Source organism: Pantherophis guttatus, chromosome 1 (assembly GCF_059756535.1).
Source record: "Pantherophis guttatus breed Tessera chromosome 1, ASM5975653v1, whole genome shotgun sequence".
In the NCBI taxonomy this organism is placed as follows: Eukaryota; Metazoa; Chordata; class Lepidosauria; order Squamata; family Colubridae; genus Pantherophis; species Pantherophis guttatus.
In genome coordinates this window covers 33625721-33653091 of record NC_142063.1, presented here as the reverse complement: position 1 = coordinate 33653091, position 27371 = coordinate 33625721, and the positions used below count along the sequence as shown (strand labels likewise).

Sequence of the window (27371 nt, the reverse complement as noted above, 5' to 3'; positions counted from 1 at the left end):
TTCCAGCTATTTTTTTTTAATCTGACCATGGATTATGAATAAAAGTAGTCCTCAACCTACAACAGTTCATTTAGTGATTGTTTAAAGTTACAACAGACTTATGACCATTATTCACACTTACAACTGTTGCAGCATTTCCATGGTCATGTGATCAGAACAGAATTAGATAGTCAGATTGCTAAATGTGATTAATCAGTGTCTCTTATCGGTTTCTTATAGCATTAATGAAAACACACTTCTTTCAATAGAAATGGCATTTTATTAGTAATACCATGCATATACATGTGTGTATGTGTGTATGAGAGTGATACATATTCTAATAGTAACTTTTAAAAAAATCATAAAAACCTTTCAGATAGGTCTCAAGCAGGTCCAAAATATTCTGTTTATTATACAACACAAAGCAAGTCATTCCAACCTAGAAGCATAAAATCTCCACATTCACATCCCACTTCCACATCTGAAATCAAGTTCTGTAATTCCTGAAATATCTGATGTCATATTTGCTGCCTTTTTTATATAGCCCGGCTAAAACTTCTGTCTGACTTGTTAGTGAGTGAGTGAGTGAGAGTAAGAAATCAAGACAGCCTTTTCCCTCATGTCTCTGCAGACCTATATTAGAATTACAGAAAATAGAAGGGAAATATAAGTTTTGGCTTTTTTTAAAGCTCTTTGCCCTTATTTACCTTTAAAAGAAAAGCTGAGCTTCCATTGCTCTTAGAAAAGAAAATAACTGCACAATGTATAATATTATAGTTTTTATATTTTAACATGCCTAGGATCCTGGATTTGGCAAAAAAAACCTTACATTTTTGAAATGTCAGTAATAAATCATCACATCCACGCTTACAATAATTGCTGTTGTTATTAGAACAGGACATGTGGCATATGTGCAGAGCATGCACAGAAGCCTCTGGCTATGCAACTGCCAAAAGAGGTTGTGAGCCAATGCAAATTATCTAATTCAGAACAGGCACATCATCCCAAAGTGCATCATTATGTCCTTGCAACACAAAGTGCTTCATTAAAACAAGCGAAAAGCATTCAAGTAGGCCAGACGGGTTAACATACTGAGCGCTGTCCATGGTACTGATTTTATTTCTCTCTCCAAGAATCTTCACCTGTGCTGTATGCTCATGACTGCTGTCTACAAGATGTTCCCTTACCCTGCCTGTTGCTGAATCTTAAAACAATTTTTTGAACCTTGGACAGGAATTCAGAATTTAGTGATGAGATTGCAAGCTTATCTGCATAGTGTGTGGGGGGTGGGGGGGAGAGAGAGAGAGAGAGAGAGAGAGGGAGGGAGGGAGAGGGAGAGAGAGAGGGAGAAACCAGTTGCATTTTGCCCTTGTGCTAATAAATTTGGAAAAGGGTAGATTGGGCAGAAAAGTCCTGGAGTTTAATTTGGAGCATTCTACTTAAAAAACTTCCTCACAGTGTTCCCTCCTGCACTCCAAATGCCTGCATTAAAATGAAAGCTGCGGGGTTTGCTTATATGTCTTTCCATACAATTAAGCCATCTGTGCCTAAGCCAATAAACAATGAGAATGGAGCAATTGTATGGACCCAATAAGGTCCTGCCTTCAAGCAACCTTCCCAGTGACCCAAGCCATCATATACCTTCCTACTTAGCAAACACTAATGCAAAGGCAACAGAAAGTCTCTCCATAAAGCCATGTCTAATATACCCCCCAAATGTGGCTCTTCTCCAGGAATGAGTGGAATGAGGATCCTGTCTGTTTTATTTTTTTTAAAAAAATTGTTGTTCTTCCTTTGGACCTTGGAATTTTTAACTGCACTTTATAATGTTTTATGCCACTCAGAGTCATTATAGATTGGAGCAGATAGACACATGTACAAGTAATCCTCGAGTTACAACAGTTCATTTAATGCCCGTTTGAAGTTACAACGGCACTGAAAAAAGTGACTTATGACCATTTTTCACACTTATGGCCATTGCAGCATCCCCATGGTAACGTGATTTACATTTGGATGCTTCACAACTGACTCACATCTATGACAGTTGCAGTGTCCCAAGGTCATGGGATCACCTTTTGCAAACTTCTGACAAGCAAAGTCAATGAAGAAACCAGATTCACTTAACAACGGTGTTACTAATTTAACAACTGCAGTGAATCCCTCAACAACTGTGGCCAGACAAGTCGCAAGTGGGGCAAAATTCACTTAACAAAATTTTCAGTTAACAACATAAATTTTGGGTTCATTTGTGGTCATAAATTGAGAACTACCTGCATTAAAATAAAATTTAAAAAATCAAGTATATTTTATGGGTGAGAGGAAATTCATGATTGTGATTAATCAACTTAATCAATCCTTTTTTTAAACCCAAGTACTATACTTACTACATTTTGGGGGAAAGTAGTGGACTATATATATAAAATTGTGCGGCAAAGGCTAAAATTTTCAGAGGATAATATTTTCTTGCACTATGTGCATAGTACATGTATTTTGACAATTGACAAAATAAATGAATTCTCTGTAACTTTACTGTAGTTACTGTACTGTAGGAAGATATGGCCTATTTCACTCAACAGTCTGAAGACCTGATTGCACTTGCCAAACTATGAGCTAATTGCTTATAGATTAGTCTTTGTATGGACAAGTATAGTGAAATATGGGACTCATTTAAACAAAATACAGTAAGTTAAAAACAGTTGCATTAGAAATATATATGTACTTGAATAATATTCGCATTAGATAAGTATATATAGAATTTTATGTTTACTGTGAAAATGATTTATCATACCATTTTTTTACTTTGTCATATTTCTTTCACTTCTTGTTAAAGCGCTTTTTGTTATTGATCAAAAAGCAGTAAAAATCAAGTTTAAAAATCAGCTTAATCAACCCATAGTTCTATCTGCACAAATCTTATGATGACAATCTTTGACATTGTTCTTCTATAGCTCTGAGTTATAGAAGTAAAATCCAATTTATATAAACAGAATATTTTTCAAAATGTCTTCTGGCTCTTCTGTTTACCAAATTATGATATTCCAGGAACCAATGGCTTAACTGCATATGTGCAAAGGCATATTGTCTTTAACATATGTCTATGTGCACAAAGGGCACACCGAATGAAGAGAGTCTGGAGCAATTTCTGTATTTCTTGACCTAAAACCATCTTGCATAATTGTCACTGTGCATACAATTCCACCATAGGTAAAACTAAATTTACAAACAGATGGTAAGAACAGGGAAACAGCATAAACCTTGGAGTGCAGATGTGGATTTTATGTTCAGGTCTCTACCATTTAAAGTTTCAAGTTCCATCAAAATAATTACAAACAATGGCTTTTTGTGAGAGAGCCAAATACCATCAACAGATCTTTGTAGACCATCCAACCATCCTTAGCTATATAATACATGTTGTATAATTTTCACAAGAAATGAAGGCTCACATAATAAGGGAACTTTAAGGCACAATATTTCATATACTCAACCACACATTCATCAGCCACAAAAATACAGAAAGAAAAGTGCAGAATACTGTACATGTATTCTAGAAGCAATATCTCATCCATAGTTTCCACTGAATGAAGTAGGGTTGTATTTCTAAAAGTTGTTACACAGTTTATGCAGTCTTTCAACCTGAAAATGAGGCATACAAAATTCATCTCACTATTTTAGAATTAATACAAACTAAGGCTGAAATGTTGATACAATTCACATTTCCAAATGGGCAAAAACTTGACATTAGCTTGAATAATCCAAATGCTTCCATAGCTATGGTGGTGAAGGCTTTGACTTGATCTTAAAAATGGTTGGTAAATCAGTACACTTTTTACACAACTAAGGTCAGCTACAATAACTTGTACCCTGCTATTTTTTTTAACTTCATTTTTCTTGGACAGATTAAAGTGCTAACGGATACATTCAGTGATTACAAAAAAAGCACTGAGGTTGATTTGATTGAAGCCAAGCTGAGATTGATTACTGACTCTGTCTAAGCTAAGTCCTTGTAATACCCCAATCTCTAAAGGTTGACAGGCAAAAAGTTGGTGTCCATAGCTGATTTATTTACATTTTTTTTAAAAAAATGCTAGCAAATGCATGCAATGTTCTACTGAGTATTAAATAGCTGATGCCACTTTAAAAAAAAAAAAAGATTTCAGTTTCTGATCTCACCAGCTGAGATGGAATACTGAAATATAATTCTAACTGTATCTGGTTGTATGAACTCAGACCTGTGCACAAAGCTCAGCATGCAAAGCGCAAGGAATTTAAAGCTTGTTAATTATAATTAAGCAAAAAAGGATCCAAAGAAACCCATCACATGTAGGCTTCAAAGGAATTAAAATAGATTGAAGGAGGGGGCCATATTACTGGGGTAAGGAATGTGTTTGTCATGCAAGAAGTTCCCAGCTTTAACTGATGGGGTGACCAGTTCAAAGAGTCTTGAATGACACTTGTAGGAGATACTGTATTAGAAAACTATTACTAGTCACAGCAGACAGTACTTCATTTTGAAAATGCCATTGTTCGTTATAGTGGTAACATTTGCCACTTTTACAAAACTAAAAGCATCTTTCAAGTTATTATCATATTTAGCTTAAAACACTTACCATGGTGCCAATTAGAGAAGATTTTTTGGGATAAACCAGATCTTGGTTCAGAAGAATTAGCTCTCAGCTGGGAAGGGCTATTTTTAACACATTTGTAAATAAATGACAGAATACATCTTGCCATCTAAAGGAGGACCATGGGCTGTACTTAAAAGTTTTGGAAAAGGTGAGGTCTATGAGAGGTGAAATTATGAAGCAAAGCAATGGAGCTATGTGACGTAAATGGGCATGGACAGGATTTTTTTTTTTTGTCTTTTTCTCTCTTATCTTTTTAAGCAGGGGATCTAAAATACCAGATACTGTTGGTACATGACATGACAGAAATTATCTACAAGGTATAAAGGCATTCCAAATATACAGTATGCTAGAAATGTGAACAACATGAAGATACATTTTGAAAAGCTTTAAAATTGGATTGAAATACATACATTGATAAAAAGGATGTTAGAACAATATTCAATTGAAGTCAGAATTTTCCCATTTAAGAATGATGGTTGGGGGAAAAAAACTTTATGACTGATTATTTCAATATATGATTACTGTGGCGATACTACTATATATACAAAGATGGAAAGATTCAGTGCTAGCTGCCATGGAGGAATGGTTTTCTGAGATGGACAAGTGACCTTCAATTAAAGAAAGGGCAATATGTACATTTATTGGTAATTGGAAAGCCCTTATGGACTTAAAGGAAAAAAAATGACCTTGTGATTTATGATTTTGATGATTACACAAGATATAAAAAGAAAAGAGTCATGATTTAACTTTAGAGAGAGCGATTAAAATAAAATTGAACTTATAACTGCTGTGAGGAATATCAGAATATCTTTATACTTTTATACCTTTCATTTTTTTCTACTTTTTTCTATTTTTTTCTGTATTGCACTTTTAGTTTTCCTAAAATTATTGGTATTTCTACCCTTTTTTCATTTTCTCTGTACTAATTTAGCTGTATTCTTATAATTGTTTTTAAAACTTTTAATAAAAGTATATATATAAAAAATAAAATACTATGCTAGAGAGGGGGCATAGTTTAACTAAAGATACTTAAGGATGATCAATCACTTCTATGATCTTATAGCTACTTTAACAGATCACATTCTTTGGATTTTCAATTATGGCCAGATACTTTCAAACTGCTTTGCATAAGGCTTAGCATAGATAAATAATAACAAATACTGGGGGGGGGGGTGTTTTTTGTTTTACAAATCAACATGTTATCAAGCAATACAAAACAAACAAGCTGCTGGGAATGTAACATTGGAAAATTTGCCAGAGTTTGTATGCAAAAAAGGTTTAAGTGAAATGACCCAACAGTTCCCAGCAATTCACATGCATTAACCTTTTTTTAGTTACAATAACACTAAGAGTAACTTCATGCATTTTTAGGTGGAAGTAAAACTCCTTGGTTTCAAGAACTTATACTCAGGGAAGTGACTATAGGAATACAGCTATAAGAAGGGTTGCGTGTGTCCACATTTAACTAAGGGTGTAAAGTGATTATGTGAACAAATTGGAAGTTTCTGCCCTGAAAGAAAAGGGATGCTGTTTGTTAAGAAGGACCAGTATACTGACAAAAGACTAAGATGAAAAGGGCTATCAAGTGATAACAAGGCAAATGAAAGCTGTTATCTAGGACTGTTTTCCATCTATCAGTTTCCCTTTTTCAGGATCTGATAGGTAAAAGTCTGCCATTTTAGATGGTATTTTAAAGGCATATGAAAGGAAAACAAGATATTCGGTACTGCACGATACTCTTTCTAGGCTGGGCCATTCTCCATAAGAATATTAATCTATTAATAATGTCACAGTACTGTAATGCACATGTCTAATGTCTAAGAGCAAAGCTCACTCAGGTTGTAACAGGCTTCACATGGAATGGGCTCCATTAGAAAAATATCACACTGAACGCAGTTCCTAAGAATTCTTGGGGGGAATTACCATTAATTGCAATAAAAGAGCTATCAGGGTTTCCTTTCCGTAACTGACAGCATCTTAGCTTTGGAAGCAGGTTCTTTTTTGCACACACCTGCCTAGTATTTCTCTTTGGCATTTTTTGAAGAGAACTTTGGCACCTGCAACTTCTCCAGTGATCTTCACCATCATCTCTCTTCCTTATAGGGTACCTTCAAAACTAACTAAAGACATTTCACATACTCCTGTGGCATTCCTACATCAATTGGGACAACATGAACGGATTTGTTGTCTCTTATGGCAATCTGATAAATTCAGAAGAACATCTGATCTCCCCAAATTATATAAACACCCCACGTACACATAACAGTAGGCAAAAAAAATTATTAATACTGATTGTATTAGGCCAGGGACAAGCAGACATTAGATGAAGATCTTTCAATAGATCTGCTAGTGGATTGCAAACATTTCTGTACAACCAGTGGTTTAACCAAAACACCACCAGAATATTTTCTACCAATGAAATTAGATTGCTGAATGAAGAAAGGATAGGAAGAGGGACTACATGTGAATATTCATCTCCCAAGGAATGAAATCCAAAAGACTATAATCTGATACCAAAAAAAAACATGCCTCAGCTCAGCATACTGTATACATATAAACAATATTTTTTTTTTAAAAAAAAAAAGGAAATTTTGGTCCCACTTGTTCTATTAATATTTTGCTCCTGGCTATGAGTGTTAAATCAGAAAACTTTCTTACAATTATACTGGGATGCTAGGTTTTTTTTATCTTTTTTTTAAAGATGCTGTTCCCACTTTTATGATAGGTATTCTGAATTCCTAGAGCCAACTCAGTATAACAGAGATCCAGAGAGAGGATTCTGGCCAAGTTTAAGAGAGTAAATGAATGTGGCTCCCCTGCTCATCCCAATTATTGATTTCTAGGCTGTCAATATCATTTTATTAAAATCACCACTGACTTAAACAGAAACCAAGCATGCTAGCAAATAAATGATTAAATCTAGATGATTAATGCTGTTGAATATTTCAAAAAGAGGGTTGATATAAATGAATCAATATTTTTAACGACTGTAAGTCTTTTTAGACTTTCTGAGAAGTAGTTATCCACCCACTTTAAACTTCACTTTAGACCTGCCAGCATATTATCCTCTTATTATCAGTCTACATTTCTAAGGAAAGGTGGTATAATTTAGCAGTTAAAGTTAGTCTGAATATATACATATAGAAAACTGGACAGCCAACAAGCACTTCACCCTTAGGGCTCACGGCTTATTAGAAATTCCAGGTTGCACTGTTTTCACATGGACACCATCATTGTGCAACCAAGCAGCCTCAAGTCTTAAATGCCACCACTGAAGCGTTCTGCAATATAGCTGAAAGTGACTTGAACCATTGATCTCACCCACGTTTGCACATTAATGCATCACTTTAGCAAAGTAATAAGCCATCCAGGCATCCAGAAACAAATTAATCCATGTCTTTTAAAAACAACAACAACCCTCATTTCATTTTATAAATAAGCAATTGAGAATTTTGCTCTAAGTGGCCACTTGAATAGCCCACTCCATAAATGGCATTCTCCGGAGAATAAGGCACAATATGATATGAATGCAGTTCTTTGTAATAAAGGGACTGAGAACGACATTCTTGTACCATAAACTTCAGCCGTTTTCTTGTATCCGAATAGGCAGTCCGACAGCATGAGTTTTCCTTAAGATACTCATAGCGTTCACGCTCAGTTTCCAGATGAATTTTCCGCAACAAGTTATTAATCAGGACTGAGCGGCGGAGATAGAGCTCAGGATCTTCAAGAAACTGAAGCTTCTGCAGAGACAGTTTCAAAATACAGGTCCGATCTTCAGGTAATATCAGGTGCTGAGCAAAAAGAAAAAGTGGGAATTGTCAAGGAGAGGAGAAAATACATGTAGCACAGAATAGGCCTGCCAGAGTTGCACTGCAAAAATATAATTGACCACGAGATAGCACCAAAGAGACACCACAATGTTTAATGTTAAATTTACCATATTTTTCGGAGTATAAGACGCACCGGAGTATAAGACGCACCTACCTTTTTTGGTGAGGAAAAGAAGAAAAAGAAATCTCCCTCTGCCTCTGCCTCTGCCTCTGCCTCTGCACAATTTTGCCTTGTTGCAGCAAACAGCAAACAGCCTGCTTTACTTTCATTTTCATTTTCAGCATTGCTTGATTAGCACAAGAAAGAAAAAAAAAGCTGCTCCCAGCAATTTACCTCATTGCAGCAAGCAGCAGAGCCTGTGCAAAACAGCTGAGAGCAAATCAGCTGAGAGTCGGGAGGCAGATGGAATCAACTTGTGCTAATTAGGCTGTGCTGAAGCTGAAATGAGCTGTTTTTTCCTTGCTGTTTGCTTGCAAGGAGGTAACTGCTGTGAGGCAGAGGCCAAAGGGTGGGGGCTAGTGGGTGGGCGGGGCTACATTTGGTGTATAAGACACACCTAAATTTTCACCCCCTTTTAGGAGGGAAAAAGGTGCGTCTTATACTCCGAATAATACGGTATATTTACCAACAAAGAAATAAAGGGAGACTAGTATAGATCTATTTCAAGCTATTTAGCTCTCATCAGCTAGCCATACCCTTCTGGGATTCTAACCCGGGGAATCCCAGAAAGGGTATGGCTAGCTGACAAGAGCTAAATAGCTTGAAATAGATCTATACTAGTCTCCCTTTATTTTTTTGTCGGTAAATATAAATTTAACACAAAAAAAAAAGTTTGTCACAAAAATGACTGCCTGCAAAGGCTCCTGGATTGGGGCTGAAAGGCAAAAGCAGAAGCCGTCCCATATTTGGGTAGACCAGGTTGCCCTGATAAAAAAAAAAACACTTAACAATGTTTCATGTTTTCTGCAATCAAGTGATTGAAATTTTTGCAGCCCACGCTTCTAACCCAGGGACAGAATCAAATTGGGGTCTTAGTTGATGCTGAAGAACAGCAAGATAACCAGATAGAAATGTGTATCATCCGAATCTATCATTATCCCTTGTGAAGGCAGGCGATGTTTCTCCCCTCCTTTGTTGCTTCCAAATGCCTCCATGATCTGTTCTGTAATGAACTGCTGAAATTCGACACTCCAATTTGCTGCTGGAATTTACTGGCATTGTTTGGCACCTATTTTTACCTCTTTTTAAAAGGGTTATTATTTTAGAAAATATCGTTGATTAGACACTGAAAATATTTTATGGAGCTTGTGTGAAAAATTGGTAAGGGGGGTTGTAAGTGCTTTCTTATGTTTTTTTCCCCTTATGTTATATTTTTCCATAATGTGGAAGGGTTGGAAGATGTTGCCCCTGTTTATTTAGCCACTACTGCCAGCAGACTTGCAACTTCTGACAACCAAGAATACAAGTCCTTTCCCATGAATTGGGCCACCAGCCTCATCCCAGGGTGGAGGGGGAAATTGCGCAGTAGAGGGGGTGCACTATGAAAAGAGAAGCCCCAGGAGTTCTCAAAGAGCCTATGGGTTGAGCTGGGCATTGTGAACCAAGAGACCTTGCAAGTGACTAGGTGGCTCAGGGGCTAAGACACTGAGCTTGTCGATCAGAAAGGTTGGCAGTTCGGTGGTTCGAATCCCTAGTACAGGTCTCCTGTGTGAGCAGGGGGTTTATTTATTTATTTATTTATTGGTTCGATTTATATGCCGCCCTTCTCCGGAGACTCAGGGCGGCTTACAATGCGTTAAGCAATAGCCTTCATACTTTTGTATATACCTGCTTAGTAGGGCTTTTGGGCCCCCCCAAGCGGTGTTCTTTTTTTATACAAAGTCAGTTTATTGCCCCCACAATCCGGGTCCTCATTTTACCTACCCCGAAAGGATGGAAGGCTGAGTCAACCTTGAGCCTGGTGAGATTTGAACTCGCAGTAATTGCAGGCAGCTGGCAGCTAAGTGCTACTTTAACAGCACTTTATTTGTTTCCATTTCTATACCGCCCTTCTCCAAATAGGACTCAGGGCAGTGAACAGCCAAAGTAAAAAACAGAACATACAAAATTTAAAAAACAGTTTAAAATAATTAAATATTTTGGCCGTAAATTAAAACAACCCAATTTAAAATTTAATTCAAGCCAGCCCAGCTAGTTGAAATAAATAGGTTTTCAGGGCCCAACGAAAAATCCGGAAGTCTGTTATTTAGTCCACTGCACCACCGAGGCTCTTGGACTAGATGACCTCTAAGGTCCCTTCCAACTCTGTTACTGTTACTTCCAATTCTGTTACTGTTACTAAGACCTTGCAAGCTTCATTTACATAGGAGATCTTCATGGCCTCTTTTCCTCTTTCTTACCATCTCAAGATGGTTTTATTTCATCAGTCATTAATTCTTCAAATATAAATCCAGTACAACTACCATATACTGTATACTGTAAATGTAATTTATCTGTGTTGCAATTAAGAACAAATTCATGTTAAAATTGTTGCTTTTAACAGTTATCCATGCGCTCCAAGTTAGGAAGAAAATGCAGCTATATTAATTTCATATTTGTGATATTAACCAAAATATACTCACTTTTGGAAAATACCCTGGGTAATCTTGATGTAAATCTTCTTCTTCTGCATATTTCCTCTTAAAGTAGGCTACTTTCGACGTTGTTAAGGTATTTGTCAATACTTGGCTTCAATATGCAAACAAGAAGGATTCATCGTTATTTTAGCAGCCCGACAACTTCATGACACTGTAGCATTTTACAATGACTTCCTTCAAATCACAAGCCATTTTTTTTACATTGATTTGAATGTTAGAAGGGATTGGTTCTAATATTATGAAATTGTGTTAGATGCAGGCAACCAGAACTATTTGTGAATATCCTCAGGCAATAACTTTTATTGTTTATACCTAAGGTATGTTACATGAATCTCACCAGGCTGCTTGCCTTCCCCTGGGAACGACTAGATCAGAGGTCAGCAACCCACTGCTCTGGAGCTGCATGTGGCTCTTTCATCTCTCTGCTGCGGCTCCCTGTCGCTGGTTGGCACCACAATTTTGAGAGGAGCTTCCGGTTAGTGGGGAAAGCATGGCGTGTCAGGAGGCAAGGGGTGGGTTTTCCGGTCGGCTCCACAATTGATAGGGCTTTTGGTTAGGACAGGTAGAGGAAAAAGGACACTGCACTAGGAGGAGACTCTATGGTGGGGGAACCAGACTTCCGGTCTGCTCCAGAATTGAACAGGGGGCTTCTGGTTAGGACCTTTGTGGCTCTTTGAGGGTTTAAGGTTGCTGACCCCTGGACTAGATAATGCTTCATGAATTTGAGGGGAGGTCAACATATGCCATTTGAGACTGCACAACAACTTCAAACTAGTCCCTTGCTTGACCCCTCCCTCCAGACTAGCTGGCAATTCCCCAACAGCTTGAGATCTTTAAAATGCATACAATATATACATAACAATAAGGTTAAGAAAGTTCATTAAAAGTTCACTAAAAAGGAAAGTATAGCATGGTGCTCAACTTTACATGTGGCCCCTAAGCAATTATTTGTATTTTGTTTTCACAGAAAAGGGAAATCTAAGGCCCTCAAAGGATTTCCAGGCCAATTAAAGACAGGCTATACTAATAGACACAGATAAACCCACAGATACTATTCAAGCAATCCAGCAGTTGATGTATAACAGGGTAGATCTCTCTCTTGTTCTTGGTGAAGGCAGGAATAGAGTTTTCCAAGTGACTGTTGGTTCTTTATACAGTCTCAGAGCAACAGGAGCTATAATTCACATGCTCTAAATCATTTATGAGCACTGCACCAAAACAACATGAGCTGCCCACGTAAATTTGTATTTATACACTGTCTGCTGAACCTCAGGCACTGAGGAAATTCTAAAGGTTCCCGCTTTTCATGGTACAAATTTGTTGCTAAATTAGAGTGATGGGTTCATGAGCTGTTTGTCCTTAATACTTATTTTCTACTTTTAACAAAGCCTAACGGTGCATAATCAGATTGATTTCCATGTTGTTTAAAGTTTTCTAATACTTCAGCTTTAACGAAAAGTCAATTGCACTGTGCAATATGATCTTGGACAGAGGGTGCCAATCATAAATTTATAATAAATCATAAATTGACACCACAATGACATTATGCACTTCATTGTATTGGCATCATTTGTACAAAGATTAATGTATATGGAGGGTCAAGTCTACTGCCTTCCCTGCTTCTCCCTATGATTGTCCATTATTATTTATTTTTTGCATGTGAAATGCAACCTTTATATACTTCAAAAACCTGCCTCTGTCATTCTAAGCCTGCACAGCTGTTGCAGCTTCACTTTCAACACTGTTTTTTCCCCATACAGAGATGTATTTTTGGAGTACTTTATACACTTATCACAAGATGGCAGTGGTGCCACACTGGAAATCCAAGCAGTCCTCTCCCATGTTCAGCCCAAACTGATCAGCTAGTAAAAATTGTGCAGTCTGCTCATTCAGGGGGTGGGGGGGACGGACTCTCTTCCCCAGTTTCTGTGTATTTTCCTTTGCCTTCCCTAAAGCCTTAAAGCTTTCCAGAAAGTGCGGCAATCCTTTAGTCTACTTGGATATTTTTTTACCTTTTTTAAAAAAAAATTGACCAATTAAATTTTACAACATGAATCTGACAGCCTCTTAGAAAATGACAGCTTGTTTTAAAATGAGTGCAAGTCTTTTGGGCCAAAAATGAATTCCCTTTATTACACAGTGTCACTATCAGCTGCATTACAAAGACACCTGCAAAAAGAAGAAAGTGTTTGTCTGTGGAGATTCTCAGTCATCCAGGTCATGGTTGTCCCAAAGGTGCTTTTTTCAAGAGGCAACTGGACTTTCTGATTTTTCATTGAAGACGTTTTGCTTCTCATCCAAGAAGCTGAAGAAGCTTCTTGGATGAGAAGTGAAACGTCTTCAAAGAAAAACCAGAAAGTCCAGTTGAAAAAAGCACCTTTGGGACAAGATTGTGTTTGGTTCTGAAATTATTGTAGCACTGAATATTTTAAGATTCAGTGTTCACCTGATAAAGAGTTGACTTAAAGTAACTGGAAAAATAGCTACTTTATCTATTAATCTTTTAAGGAATTCACTATATTGCAATCATGACTGAAGGTTGTCTGAAGTTGTCTAAAAGCTGAATCATTGCAACTGGGCTAATCGGACTAACCTTCAGACAACTTCAGGCAACCTTCAGACATCTCTGCCTGGATGATTGAAAATCTTCACCAACATATTGCAATCATGACTATTTTTTTCCTGGATTATTTAATAATAATAAATACTAAATCCAGGAATATAGTTATTGGGAGAATCACCACCATTATATTCTTATTTGTAATTTTTCTTGGAATGTCTACAGATAGAAACATTTTCAAAGTTTCTGAGCAGAAATTTCTAGTCAGCTGAAAAATGTTCCAACTGCTTTCTTGCAAATCAGTTTCCAATTGCTAAATTCCTTTATATGGTAACAAATCTAAAATCCTGTCCTTGGTTATCTGACAAAAAAAAAGACATAAAAGAAGTTATGAACCAGAAGCAATTTCTTGCAAAGGGAAAGGAAAAGTTTGGAGCCAAAACTGAAAGTGAGTTCTAAGAAGCAGACATGTTGACATTATGGAATATACAATTACTATATATTCTTGGCAGCATGAATTCTTTACTTCATAACCCAAGTGAAGGTTAAATCTCATGGGTGTCCTTGCTATCTAATTAGTTGGCAATGATCCATCTGCGTTACTCTTTGCATTTGCAGCGTTCCACTGGGGAAAAGCAAGGATGAAATTTCTCCTCTTATTTCAATAGCCTGGCCAGTCAGATTAATAAATCATCAAGACAAAATCATCGTTTCTCCAGCAGGGAAAATGGGTTAATTGCTTCTATATACATGAAACTGAGCATTCTCATGCTCGTATGTACGTCTCTCACACATGCACATCAATATAATTATTTTCATTTCTTAGATTGCCCCTGACTGGATGTCAAATGTAGGGATTTCTCATGTCCAGAAGAATGTGGCACTTCCAATGTCAACTGTGTAGATTGAAGATGGAATGTACATCAAATCTACCCACCATTAATAGAGGCTGGCCGTGAGGCATAGCCTGCAATCTCAGAAACATCAAAAGGTCCATTAAGTTCCTTCTTTAGTTTGATTGGAGACCAGAGAACTTAATATGAACACCATAAACCAGAGGTCTTCAAACTTGGCAGCTTTAAGACTTGTGGACTCTGGGAGTTGACGTCCACGAGTCTCAAAGCTGCCAAGTTTGAAGACCTCTGCCATAAACCTTGTCATTTATGTAATCACAGCAACACCACAGCATTATGGTTTCAAATGCTGTTCACTGTTAAAGTAGAAGAAGAAAGTTCAGCCCTGTTTCAGAGAACATAGCTAGATCTCATATACCTTCTTTGGCATCTCAACACTCCCTGTCCCATGTGACTGTTCTTTTTTTCATTAAGTATTTGTCAGCTGCAAAATGCTAGCTCCAGCCTCATCTTTAATTTCCAAGAATGCCTCTGAGTTCCACAGAGGCTTCATGTGGAATTTTTAAAAATGGAGTGACCGCAGTCTAATGTTTCATTTGCAAATGCACTCACCTTAAACTCAGACTTAGATTTAGAATAATTTTGTTGTCACTAAACTAGGTTGGGAGGCTAGAGGCAGTGACAGAGAATAATCCATCTCCTTTGTCTTCTAGAAAATGGAGGCTTCCACCCATTATGGTAAACATTTTGACAATAGGTAAGCCCCTCCCCCATGCATCAACTCCTGAGAGCACAAAAGACATGCTATCCACGTGCCAAACATGTCCATTGGTCCCATTGGTCCATATTGTTGCCATGGGGTTCTAGAGAGCCAGAAAAGAGCAGTGACAGGGAACCTGCTCTGGAAAACAAAAAAACACTTGAACCAGGAAATTCTTGTTTATAGCTTCCTCACAAGGTTGGCCTCTCTAGACTGGTATTTTCCCATTTTGATTAACAGTAACTTTAAATGGGTGTCAAACTGAAGGAAAGGAAGAAAAATACAATCCTGATCACTGCTTAGAGATGCTGTGGCAGGAAAACAGGCTCAAAACCTAAAGAAAGAAAACAGTTGGGCTTTATATACCAAAGATTGCTCTCATTATGGGGATGGATGGTTTATTTCTGGTTCATTACAGGTTCATAGCTACCCAGATATAAATGAATTCAATCATGGCTTTGGCAAATATTAATTGAACAACTGCATGGAAATGTACTTTTAACAGTATCAGATGTTTCCTAAATGGTATAGTTCTATAGCCATTGTCCTTACACGGAAAAGTTCACATTTTTGAACATGGTTTCCCCAAACAAACATTATATATTATTGTGAACGTTTTGTGCACATTCTGTATCCAAGAATTACACTGTAAAACCTGAAGGATAATTGTATTCTAAACTGCATATTAGCCTAGAATGTTTGAATCAGGTGAGTGGATTTACAAATGGGGACCAAATTCTTCATGCACTTACCTGGGATTAAAGGACAGATGTAAAACATAGATATAAACATCCTTTCAGAAAGTTTTAATGACAAGCCCCTAATACTTCTCTTCTTATTCATGAGTTAAGTTTAAGTGCTCCTGTAAATTTAATTTCCAGCTCCCTTGGGAGTTGGGTGGCATAGAAATGCGACAAATTAAATAAATAAATAATAATAAATTAATTAGATCTTAAATTAAAAAACCAGTTTGTGTAGTAATTCTTGGTATTGGACTAGAAATCCAGGTTCAAGTCCATCATCAACCATAAAAAGAGCTGTTCATTCTCCTTCAGCTCAACCTTATATGGAAGCGTATATGGAAATATAAAATGTGTGAAGTGACACCTGTTCCTTAAACCTATATCTGTTGGTGAACTTGCAAATATCTGATCTCTTAAACAGGCAGAATATATCTATGGGACATCTTACTATTGCTTTAAAATGGTGTGCATTGTTCTAGTGGCCCAATCTACAAAATGACTGCTGCTCCATCTAGATCAGGGCTGTCAAACTCCCGGCCCACCAGCCAGATGCGTCACGCACTGGCCACGCCCATGCCTGGTTTAGCAAAGGGGGGGAAAGCCCCAATATGTCATGTGATGCCACCATGACAACATGAGTTTGACACCCCTGATGAGCCTCAATGTCTCTCTATAACAGTCCCATTGCAATTGCTATAAAACTTTATATCATATCAGATTTACTCATCTCTAGATTTGCCCATTTTGTCTGTTTTAATCCAGCTTCCCAGAAAGACAATTTCATTCACTGTTGTTGTTGTTGTTGTTGTTCTAAAGCACTGTCACTAAAAATGTAGATGTTCGTTTGTAAAGGATTACATATATTTTTAATGACGAATCCTATATGTCACTGTTGAATTATGAGAGCTATTTAGCATTCTGTCTTCTGTATAGCAGGTAGAAATAACAAGATGAGGATGTGTTGAGGATGATGAGAGCATCAAAGTGTGGAAGATTTGGTTGGGTGTCATTTTCTGCTGGAGATTTTCTGGAGAAGATAAACTATCTGGTGATATACAACTCATCATTTTTTTAAAAAAAATCACTTTATTTTCATTTCAATTTGGCAATTTTCTGCCAGATTTTTATGGATTAATAAATCAGTTGAAACGGTCATTGTCCCTTATATTTCCATTTTCTAACATACAGAGCCTCATAAGAATCAATGTCTTGTAGTGATTCAGGTGCTGGACTAGAAATGGAGAAACTCAGGTGAGACAGGTTTCTCCCTTGAGACAGAAACCAGATGGCTGATTTGGGGCCAACGCTCTTTCTCAGCCCTCATCTGGGAAGTTAAAATAGATTTATCTACTAACTAGATAAATGTTGACAGCACTTTGACCCGCCTGATGGAATGAGCTCCCATCAATTTATCCCAGCTCCTGACAACCTAGCAGTTTGAAAGCATGCAAAGGCAAGTAGATAAATAGGTACCACTTCAATAGGAAAATAACAGGGACATGAAAGGAGCCCCCTCCGGAATCCCCTGAGCAATGGTGGATGTCATCAACTAATCCTATCAACACGTAAGCTCCTTGGTAGATGCTTCCGACATGAAAGTTAGTAGTAATAGTCTACTAACTAGGACTGCACCAGCATTATAGATGTATATGAGTCCTTTAAAATGATACATTTCCTTGCCTTTTTTCCTTGGCGTATAATGTTTCATGTTTCTATAATCTGTACATATATCTACCACAAATGTATCCAACTTTCAGTAATGCAGCTTTTTTGTGTAGTTTTTCATTGGTTTAAACAACACAAGAAAAACTACTGGCCAGATTGCGTATGTTATCAGTGTCTATGCTTCTGTACAGTCCAACAGGATTGAAATGCCATATTTTGCTCCCAAAATTCTGTGGTACCATTCTTCTGGAATATTGAGGATTATGTAATTATGGTGAATGCTTTCAGCTACTTCATAGATGCCACATAAATTTCATGAGTTGTACTGATTGGTTCCAAAGCACTGTAATATATACAGATGCAATCAAAAGTTAACTCAAAATCATGAAGGATAATTTAGTTTATTATTGTCACATTGAAGTTTTGCGGTGTGATGAAGCCACCAGAGTGGCTTATATGGAACTGTTCAACCTTCTCAAACCATATGCTTATATGTTAGTCTTGAACTATGTTATGGCCCTAAAGCTGAGCAGCAAAAGAAGGCTAGGATAGTGGGGTTGAGGTAGACAACAAATCGGTTGGATCTAATAAAGTGACCAAAATGGATAAACATTTGCAAGGAATGCTTCAATTTGGACCCTTGTATTTAATAGAAAGTTATACGTGATGATATAACTGGCATCCTCTGTTCTATACTTCTATGAGAATCAAGCATGAAGCCAAAAAAGTAGAGAGGTTCTCTGGTTCTCTCTAAACTTAGACTAAGAATTCAGCCCAGAATCAACAGATTTAAAGGAACATGAAAGACATACTAGTTTTTCTGGAGCACCAAGTTAGGAACTCCTTTGGCTATCTATAGTGGCACCACAGTCCAATGCAGACTAACCATGAGTTCTATGAAACACAATATAGAACTATTTTCCCCTATCTGATGCTCTGCATATTTCTAATCACAATTTACATGTTCTCTAACCAGAAAAATTCGTGATCAGAAAATGCAATACAACACATCTGGAGAGAATCTGGCTGGAGAAGGCTGTCATGAGGAGTAAAACATCCGATTGCTGATGCCAGTATCTTGAGATTGAAGTTCCAGACTCCTTCAGAGACTTACAATGCCCGTGCTTTGTTGTTTCTCACTTTAATTAAACCCAAGCAATATGTTGTACCTTGTCGTGCCAAATCAATCCACAAAGTGACTTCTTGCTGTGATTTCAGTGGTTCTAATGAGTTTCTGTCTTCGGAAAGGCTTAGCTAGCATCGCTTCCCACACAGTTCTGCTGAACAAACACCTGTTAAAATGAATCAAGGGAGGAGGAAGAGAGGAAAGAGGGAAAGGAAAGTGAGAGAAAGAAGAGCATACAAGCATCCCAAAGCAAACTTTTTTTGGTGTGAGGAAATATCCTGAAAGTATTTGCTATCCTATCCTAGATCTTGCTTACTGCTTACTTACCTACTAGGAAATGGGAAAATGTCATATCAGGGGTGAAATCCTGCAGGTTCTGAACAGGTTCTAGAGAACCGGTAGCGGAAATTTTGAGCAGTTCAGAGAACTGATAACAGAAATTCTGAGTAGTTTGGAGAACCGGCAAATATCACCTCTGGCTGGTCCCAGAGTGGGGAGGGAATGGAGATTTTGCAGTATCCTTTCCCTGCCACGCCCACCAAGCCACACCCACCAAGCCACACCATGCCCACCAAGCCATGCCCACAGAACCGGTAGTAGAAAAAATTTGGATTTCTGGGTCATATCCAAGGTTATTGAGAAAACAAATCATGTTGATCAGTGATAGATCAGTAAATGTAAGCAAGGCAAAACTATAAATCAGGTATCCTTGACTATAAGTAGCATTTTTTTTTTAGTTTGCTAGGCTACTGATGACAACCAGTATTTAAAGTATTTAAAATTAAATACTTTATTTTTTAAAAAAAAAAAGAAAGAAATTATTGAATTGCAAGCTCAGCCTTGTGGTTTATTTTTGGGTCAATTCTGTTGACATATTTGAGATACGTTTGACCATTGCAAGAGAAGTTATTCAGACAGACCCTCCAAAGTATATCTTGAGAGGTTTCTGATCCATCTAACTTATAAGAGGGGAAGGCTACAGTAGAGCTTAGTGCTTTTGCTTTGTGGGCAGGAAGTCAGTGTTGTGCGTATTTAATTATATCAGTCTATTCTGTTTAATTTCTGGAATAAAACAAACCATATGAAAATTCATTGTTGTGGGTGCCCTCAAGAATGAAGACGTCTGATAAGTTGCTAAACTTTATTAACCTACAAAGAGGGATTTTTTTGTCTCGGAAATGTTGTAGCGCTCTTCATAAGCTTCATGCAGCCCTTTGTCTTAGGACATCAACAAGACCAGTCTTTTAACCCAGTTACATCTTCATATACCAAGGTAGGCCTCTCTGAGATGGAAGCTTTAAAACTCAAGGGCCACCTATTCAGGCGTCCAACACTTTTTTTGTCTTTGCTGTCTTGAAAGACATGTCACTTCAGGCTTATTTATTTTATTTTACCAATTTGTATACCATCCATTTCAAAATGGCTCTTGGCAGTTTATAGTTGAAATACATAAACATTGAAAAAGCAGCTTCATAAATTTCCCAAAGGCTCTAAAAAGCCTGGGTAAAATGGCAAATGGTAACAAGGAAGTTGCTGGTTTCAAGGACAATGCAATTCCCTTTCAAAAAGAAGACAAAATTTACTATTGATTTAAACAAATCCTATGCTTAAGAACAAGGTCATAAGCTTATGCTTCTTATTCCACTCTTCTTATTCTAACCAACCTATCTTATTGAAACATGCTTAAATAGCTCAAATAACATTTCCTTCAAAGAAACTCAAGATGGATGGATGGATAGATGGATGGATGGATGGATGGATGGATGGCACCTTCAGCTGATTTTGGTGCTCCAGCTGATCTTTGGTGCTCCATGACACCAAAGATTGCAATCAGCAATGCCCATTCTGAATTTTGTCCTGGACAGGAGAGTTAATACAGATTAGAGTGGAGGGAAAAATTTTGATTAGTTTGCTTTTGAATATGTATCTAATAACATATTTTCAGATTGATACAGAAATGAAAAATTAGTTATTCAAAACTGGTACGTTGGGGTATTTTTTCAAAGCACTTTTCAATTTAAAAAATAAAGCTTTGTACATTGGGCAAATATTTAGGGAAATGTGTATTCTAATGCAGACAAACTAGTGCAAATTTTTAACCAAAATGTTTAGTTTTTGCAAATCAAACTTGATTAATTATACAAAGACAAGAAAGAAGTTCTACTACCTCATCCAATTGCAACCAACATCATAAACACCAGGTCAAGATTGGGACACAAGCTGTTCACTTCCTCTTAGGAACAGCCACACTAGAATTATTTTCTAAGCAGTTTTCTTAATGCTTCCTAAATCTTAATTTCAGACAGCACTGATAGCAAACTCCCCACCATTGCAATAGGCACATCGTTCTGAGCAGAGTCATTCATGGGGGAGAAGAGGGAAGTGGTGTGCAAAATTAGAAAAGGCAGCTGCAACCATACAATTAATGCATCCATGTTGATTTTTAAATACCTCATCACCCCAACAGATGGCCCAGCATCTGAAACTCTTGAAAAGTAATGCTGGTCATCAAATTATGCCTATCTAGGTAGACCAACACCTCACAGGCATAAAATAGACACACAGATTTCTAACTTTTTTGATAACAGAAGAACATTTTTGTGCATCAGAATTCTCCCAAGTTTCCATAATCAAGGGTTCTTCCATGCCTATTCTAGCAGCAGTCCCCAATCTTTTTGGCACCAGGGAGCAGTTTTATAGAAGACAATTTTTCCATGGACTGTGGGGAGGGGGAGGAGGAGCATTCAGTCTAGATCCCTCACATGAGCAGTTTACAGTAGGGTTCGCACTCCTACGAGAATCTAATGTCTGATGAGATGATGTGAGCTGAGGCAATGACGCTAGCAGTGGGGAGCAGCAGCAAATACAAATGAAGCTTTGCTTGCTCATCTGCCACTCATTTCCAGCTGTGCAGCCATGTTCCTAACAGGCCACGGATCAATACCAGTCCATGGCCCAGGGATTGGGGATTGGGGACCTCTGTATTCTAGGATCTTGTTCCTATTTTGCAATAGATTGCTATGCACCATTTCTGGCATGTTTCTAAAATCATTCCTATTTCTATAGCCATGGCTTTTGCAGTTCATTAGCAATATCTCTTCTGGTCTCAGATTAAGCAAAAGGCTTTTGGAGTGGAAGTAAAGGAAAGGATTGTCCAGGATTCATGATTCCAAGCTAGCAAACAGTCTCAGCCAGTGTGGAGCAGCTGCAGTTGCTTCCCCCCCCCACCTCCCCATCTCCCCATTGCCTTCCTGTTCATAACATCCACCCTATTTACAATGCACCACATCTGATCAATGGCAGCTGGTTGGGAGAGTGGTTTATAAATCTAGGCACAGAATGATCAGGAAGGACAATCACTGATATCACAGTCTATGCTAAAGGACTTTAAAAGATATGAGTATAGCCCAGCTCTGAAGCCAGGAAGTTGAGTTCAGAGAGATCGGGAGGTTTCCCAGGCTTGCTCAGGCAAGACACAGAAAAATGCAGCTTCTTCAGGTAGTGGAAATTTCAGCCATCTAGCTAAAGCTTGATGGTCTGCTTCTCACCTTTAAAAAAATCTAGCCTTTGCTGGGTAGTTTTGACACTGTTCTGATTATGATCTGGGAATTAAAGTCAAGGCATGGATTGCATGTTTATGCAAGAAAAGCTTCTTGACTTGAAACATGCAAATCATAAACTCATTAAAATTTAGCTTGCTCAGGACCCCCTGAAAAACCAGCAGTCACAGGTTTAAGTTTTGAATTTTTAAAAGGTACTTGCAAACCTCTCCACAAAAGGCAATATGGACTGATAATGAAGTCTGGCGTGCCAAACATGAAATCTAAAGGAGCTAAGGCCATGCACAAAAGGGAGAGAGAATTAAATCAGGGTGATGAATGGGATATTTCTTAATGATGAATAGGATGTTTTATGACATGTCTACAGCCAAAGAGGTGCTTCAAAAATCTGAAGAGCTAAGAGAATGGAAAATAGGGGTGTGGGGTGTCGATAAACTTATGATCGGTGGGTTTCATTTGGTATGAGCTACAATCTGTGCTCAGTGGTTCCAAAGTGATTACTTGCTCTTTTTATTCTAGCTATTTCAGGGCTGGTCATTTTTTGGCTTGGGGTTTAGATTCAGTTCCTTGGCTTCAGCCACAAAGGGTAGTTCATTCTCTTGAAGAACTTTGCAGGGGAACAAAGCCATGGCTGTGCTCTAGTCCTGAAGAGGGCAGCTCTGAGAATGAATGAGGAAAGATTTGCCAAATCAATAGGCTCATGAACTCTTCAACCTGAAACCTATTGATTGAGAAGTAACTCCCATTGATTTTAATAGCACCACTTAAATGAGGTTAGGAGATCAGTAAGCAGGAAAATGTTCCCTATACATAATTAATATAAATTGCAAAGAGCCTTGGATGTGACATCACAATCTATCATCTGGAGACTTGGAAAAGTCTATGAAACCTTTCCAAAGTGATTAACACATATTTAATACATATTTAATACAATGAAGCCCCTTATATTTTTAGGAGATGTTCTGGTCTTCTCGTTAACGCTCCAAGATATGGTATGGTTCAATGGCACTTTGCCAGATGCATTAGACCAAAGTTTCTCCTAATCCACCCACCCATCACCACTGCTTGCAATAATGGTCTGTCACTTGTCTACAGCAAATTGTCTTGTTATTGTCCCTGCAGCTAATATTGGGAGGAATCTTGCCTCCATAGGCAAATTCTCATTGTATTACCCCATCCTAGAGCTGTTGATAGAGTCAATTGAATAGCTTTATGCATCCATGCTGATGCTATGCAAAAAAATAAAATAAATAAATCCCAAACTCATAATGTATTTACTCTCAACATGCCTTTACCTCCCAGCACAGTTTGATTGTATTAGGTGCACAATCACAATACACAGCGAAGTTGCTTGTTCTTTATGGTTGGTAGTCAACATGAATTTCCTTCCAAACTGACTCCTAAGAAGGTTATTCAATAAACCTTGACAGGGCATGCTGAATAGTCTCCTACTATTTCTGAATGTGTTGACTGTTCAAAGGAAACTTAATTATTCCGGTCAGAACGTGGACCAAATGAGTATGTGGACAGCACATTTTCACATTCTAAATTCTTCTATCCATTGCTTCTTGGAAGAGAGAGGGTTGAATCCAGGTGTTATTTCTCTATTCTTGCTGTTGGAATACTAGATACCAGCTTTAAAGAAATGCATTGAGCTGGCAAATCAGCTTAGAGAAAAACCATTCAGACCTAATTTTGCATGCAGCTGGTCATTCATGCACCTGTGTTCCTAGCTGGATCAGACCAAAATCTTCATTCTGAATACAATATAGTATTTTTAATTCACTGTTTGAAATTGAATAAGGGAGCCTAGCTGATATCACAGTCTTCTGGATTAGACTTCTTTCCTATCTTCTGTAGCATTTGGTTGACTTGTTGGTTCATTTGCCGTGGGAATTAGACTATCTGACACAAGACATGGAATCCTTCTCAGTTTCTGACAGCTTGTGAAAGTTCACATTTGATCCCTGCCACAATTAAGAGTGAAGCACTCTGAGCTTGAATTTCAAATACAGTAAACATTTAATAGAATGGTAGCATTCAGAATTTTGCTGGGATATTGTTACATGCTATATATTTTGCAGTCTCAGGTATTGGTTCTTTAATTTTTATTTCACCCCATCAAAGCTTTAAACTGAATGCTTGTATATAATATTTCACATGGGTATGTATGTTTAGTTTATTTTTATGCCATTCTTAGCCAGGAATTCTAGGATTTGGAACCCCACACACACACACACACACACATCTGCAGGGCATCAGGTTAGTTAAGGATGTCATAATCTTTAAAACAACCATTTGAAGCAAGTCAAGATTGTTGCTTGCTGCAGTCGGTGCTACGGGGTGATGGTTTGCATACCAGGTCCAAGAAAGATCCCTTAGTTCAGATTTCCCCAATGAAGTATTGGAACTACAATATCCAAAATCCCCAAACAACCCACCATGGCAGATGGGAAATCTGGGAATTGTAGACTTGAGCCATCTGAAGATGCTACTTGGCAAAGATTCCCTTAATTCAATAGTCAACAGGGACTAAACCAGGGGTAGTTATATTGTGGACAGGGTGCCCTTTTCTAATCCTTAGGAGTCCTTCTCATCCTATCCCCTGAAAAATTGTGGCATAATTTCCTTCCATTTTATTGGGAAACAATTGACAAGTATAACGTAAGCCCTAGATACAGGAGAGAGAGAGAGAGATTGCCACCACCACCATGAGCCAAGACCCACTCCTGTATGTAATGCAGATTCCTCTAAAATGTGACTCTCAACTTTCCCCCAAATGATAGATGTGGACTTTAATCACAAAAAGGTATCCCACTAAGGTATGCAAATTATTTCTCTTGTCTATGTAGATAGATAGAAGATAGAGTTATCTGGATATTGATTGTATGATTTGAATGAACCGGCATGGAAGAAGCTTAGTTGCCAGTATGGAACCTATAAAGAGGCAATTAAAATATTCTACTAACATGCTTCTTGAGAGCTAAATTTAAAACATGATGTCACTGTGATAACATTTATTGGCATGGACCATGAAAATAAGAGTGTTACAAAGTTCTAAAAACTTACAGCACTTCATATATAGCTAAGTCCTAAGACATCCTCTTTAAACAATGTCAGGGAAATTTGCCCTGATATTGAGAGACTATATATGCCAATACGATGTTCCATGTTGGCATGTATGTTCCATATGTTGCCTGATCTTACAGGCAGGCTATTTCTCGTACATGCCAGAACCTTAAGATGGTTATTTTTCAAAAAGTCCCACCCTAGAATTCAATATTTCTCCAATGTGGTGCCCTCCAGACATACTGGATTCACATTCCCCATCGTAGTCTGACTAGGTGGCTCAGCGGCTAAGACACTGAGCTTGTTAATCAGAAAGCTTGGCAGTTCAGCGGTTTGAATCCCTAGTACAGGTCTCCTGCGTGAGCAGGGGGTTGGACTAGATGACCTCCAAGGTCCCTTCCAACTCTGTTACTGTTACTGAATGTGTTTGCTGTATTTTCTCAGAAACCTTTTTAAAGGGGCGTGCATAAGCGCACCAGCGTGCCTACCATCCCTGTCCTAATGTTTTCTTTTATTCGTATCCTTTTCATGTATTTATAATTATGTTTACACTTGTATCTGTCATAAAATATATGCTTGATGAAATAAATAAATAAAAATAAAATAAATAGCCCAGGGATCATGAGAGAAGTTGTCTGATACATCTGGAGGTTGCTAGGTTGAGGAAGAACATGGCTTGATGCCCCAATACCACCGCCACACACACACAAAGTCAGTGTGAAAGAAATCTTGAAACCAATTTTTCTCTCTCTCTCCCTGTATGGCTGCATCTCTGTTAAGAGCAGAGGCAGGAGCAGAGAGGTGGTTTTCTGCAAGCCATCAAATGAACACTTGACAGCAACAAGTGTTGCTGTCTTGAATTAAAAGAACAGCAGCGTGAAGAACTTCTCAGAAGGATGCTAATCTACCCTGCAGGAAAGGGGGACCGGAGGGAGAGAGGCCATTCTATCTGAGAGCCTTCCTGTAAAGAGACTGGGGGGGGGGGGTTCTAGGAACTTAGGTGTTAATTGGATGGATAAAATACCTTTTACAGGGGAGAAAAGGAAACGTGGCTGGGGCGTAACAAGAGCGCCTTCGGGCAAGCAAAATGTCCCAGCAGATAACCCTCATCGCTTTAGGAATAGACACAAACCTACCGCTCCCCAACACGCGCGCACAGAGAGAGAGAGAGAGAGAGAGAGAGAGAGAGAGAGAGAGAGAGACAGAGACAGAGAGAGAGAGAGACAGAGACAGAGAGAGAGAGAGAGAGAGACAGAGACAGAGAGAGAGAGAGAGAGAGAGAGAGAGAGAGAGAGAGAGAGAGAGAGAGAGAGAGACAGAGACAGAGACAGAGAGAGAGAGAGAGAGAGAGAGAGAGAGAGAGAGAGAGAGAGAGAGAGAGAGAGAGAGAGAGAGAGAGAGAGAGATCTCCGCTGCCAAAGAAAACAGCCCTGAAACGTTGAAAGGCCCATCATCGGAGTAGCTTCGTTTCTGCCGTTTGTCTTCTCAGGGGTAATTGGGGAGGGGGAGGGCACCGTTGTCTTGCCTCTCTCGTGCCGCGATCAGTTTGTACCCAAGGCTGAGCGGGTAACTTGGTGTATGCTCAGAAACCCGTTGCAGCAGCGGCTCAGAAGGGCATTCCGCGGGGCTCAGCCTTGGAGGAGGTCCAGCGTTCGAAGCGCACAGCTTCCACGCCTCTCAGCCCCTCTGCTGCTCAAAGCATCTCTAAAAACGCGGAAGACGAAGCGGGCTGCGGGACGATGCGGTGCTTTGCCCTGCCCTGCCCTGCCCTGCCTTGCTCAGTTCTGCTTACCTTCCCAACGGTGCACATGTCCCAGGGGAGAGCTGATGCGAGGGCTCGGTTGATCTCTTCCCGCTCCCGTCGGCCAGCTTTCTGCAGATCCCTGCGGTCACTGGCGAGCTCATCGCCTCTTCTCTTCAGCAAGCAGAGAGGCGGGCGTCCAGATGTTCCCTTCCTTCC

The 27371-nt window shown here is 38.6% G+C and overlaps 1 long non-coding RNA gene across 1 annotated transcript; it reads right to left on the bottom strand.

Annotated features, from left to right (window-relative positions):
- Nucleotides 1-236: 236 nt before the first annotated feature.
- On the bottom strand, nucleotides 237-27343 carry LOC117675161 (uncharacterized). The gene is made up of 4 exons (XR_004594144.3): nucleotides 27204-27343; nucleotides 18826-18948; nucleotides 11060-11165; nucleotides 237-8398 (listed from the first exon to the last, which is right to left on the bottom strand). It is a non-coding gene; the product is annotated as an uncharacterized LOC117675161 (long non-coding RNA).
- Nucleotides 27344-27371: the final 28 nt, after the last annotated feature.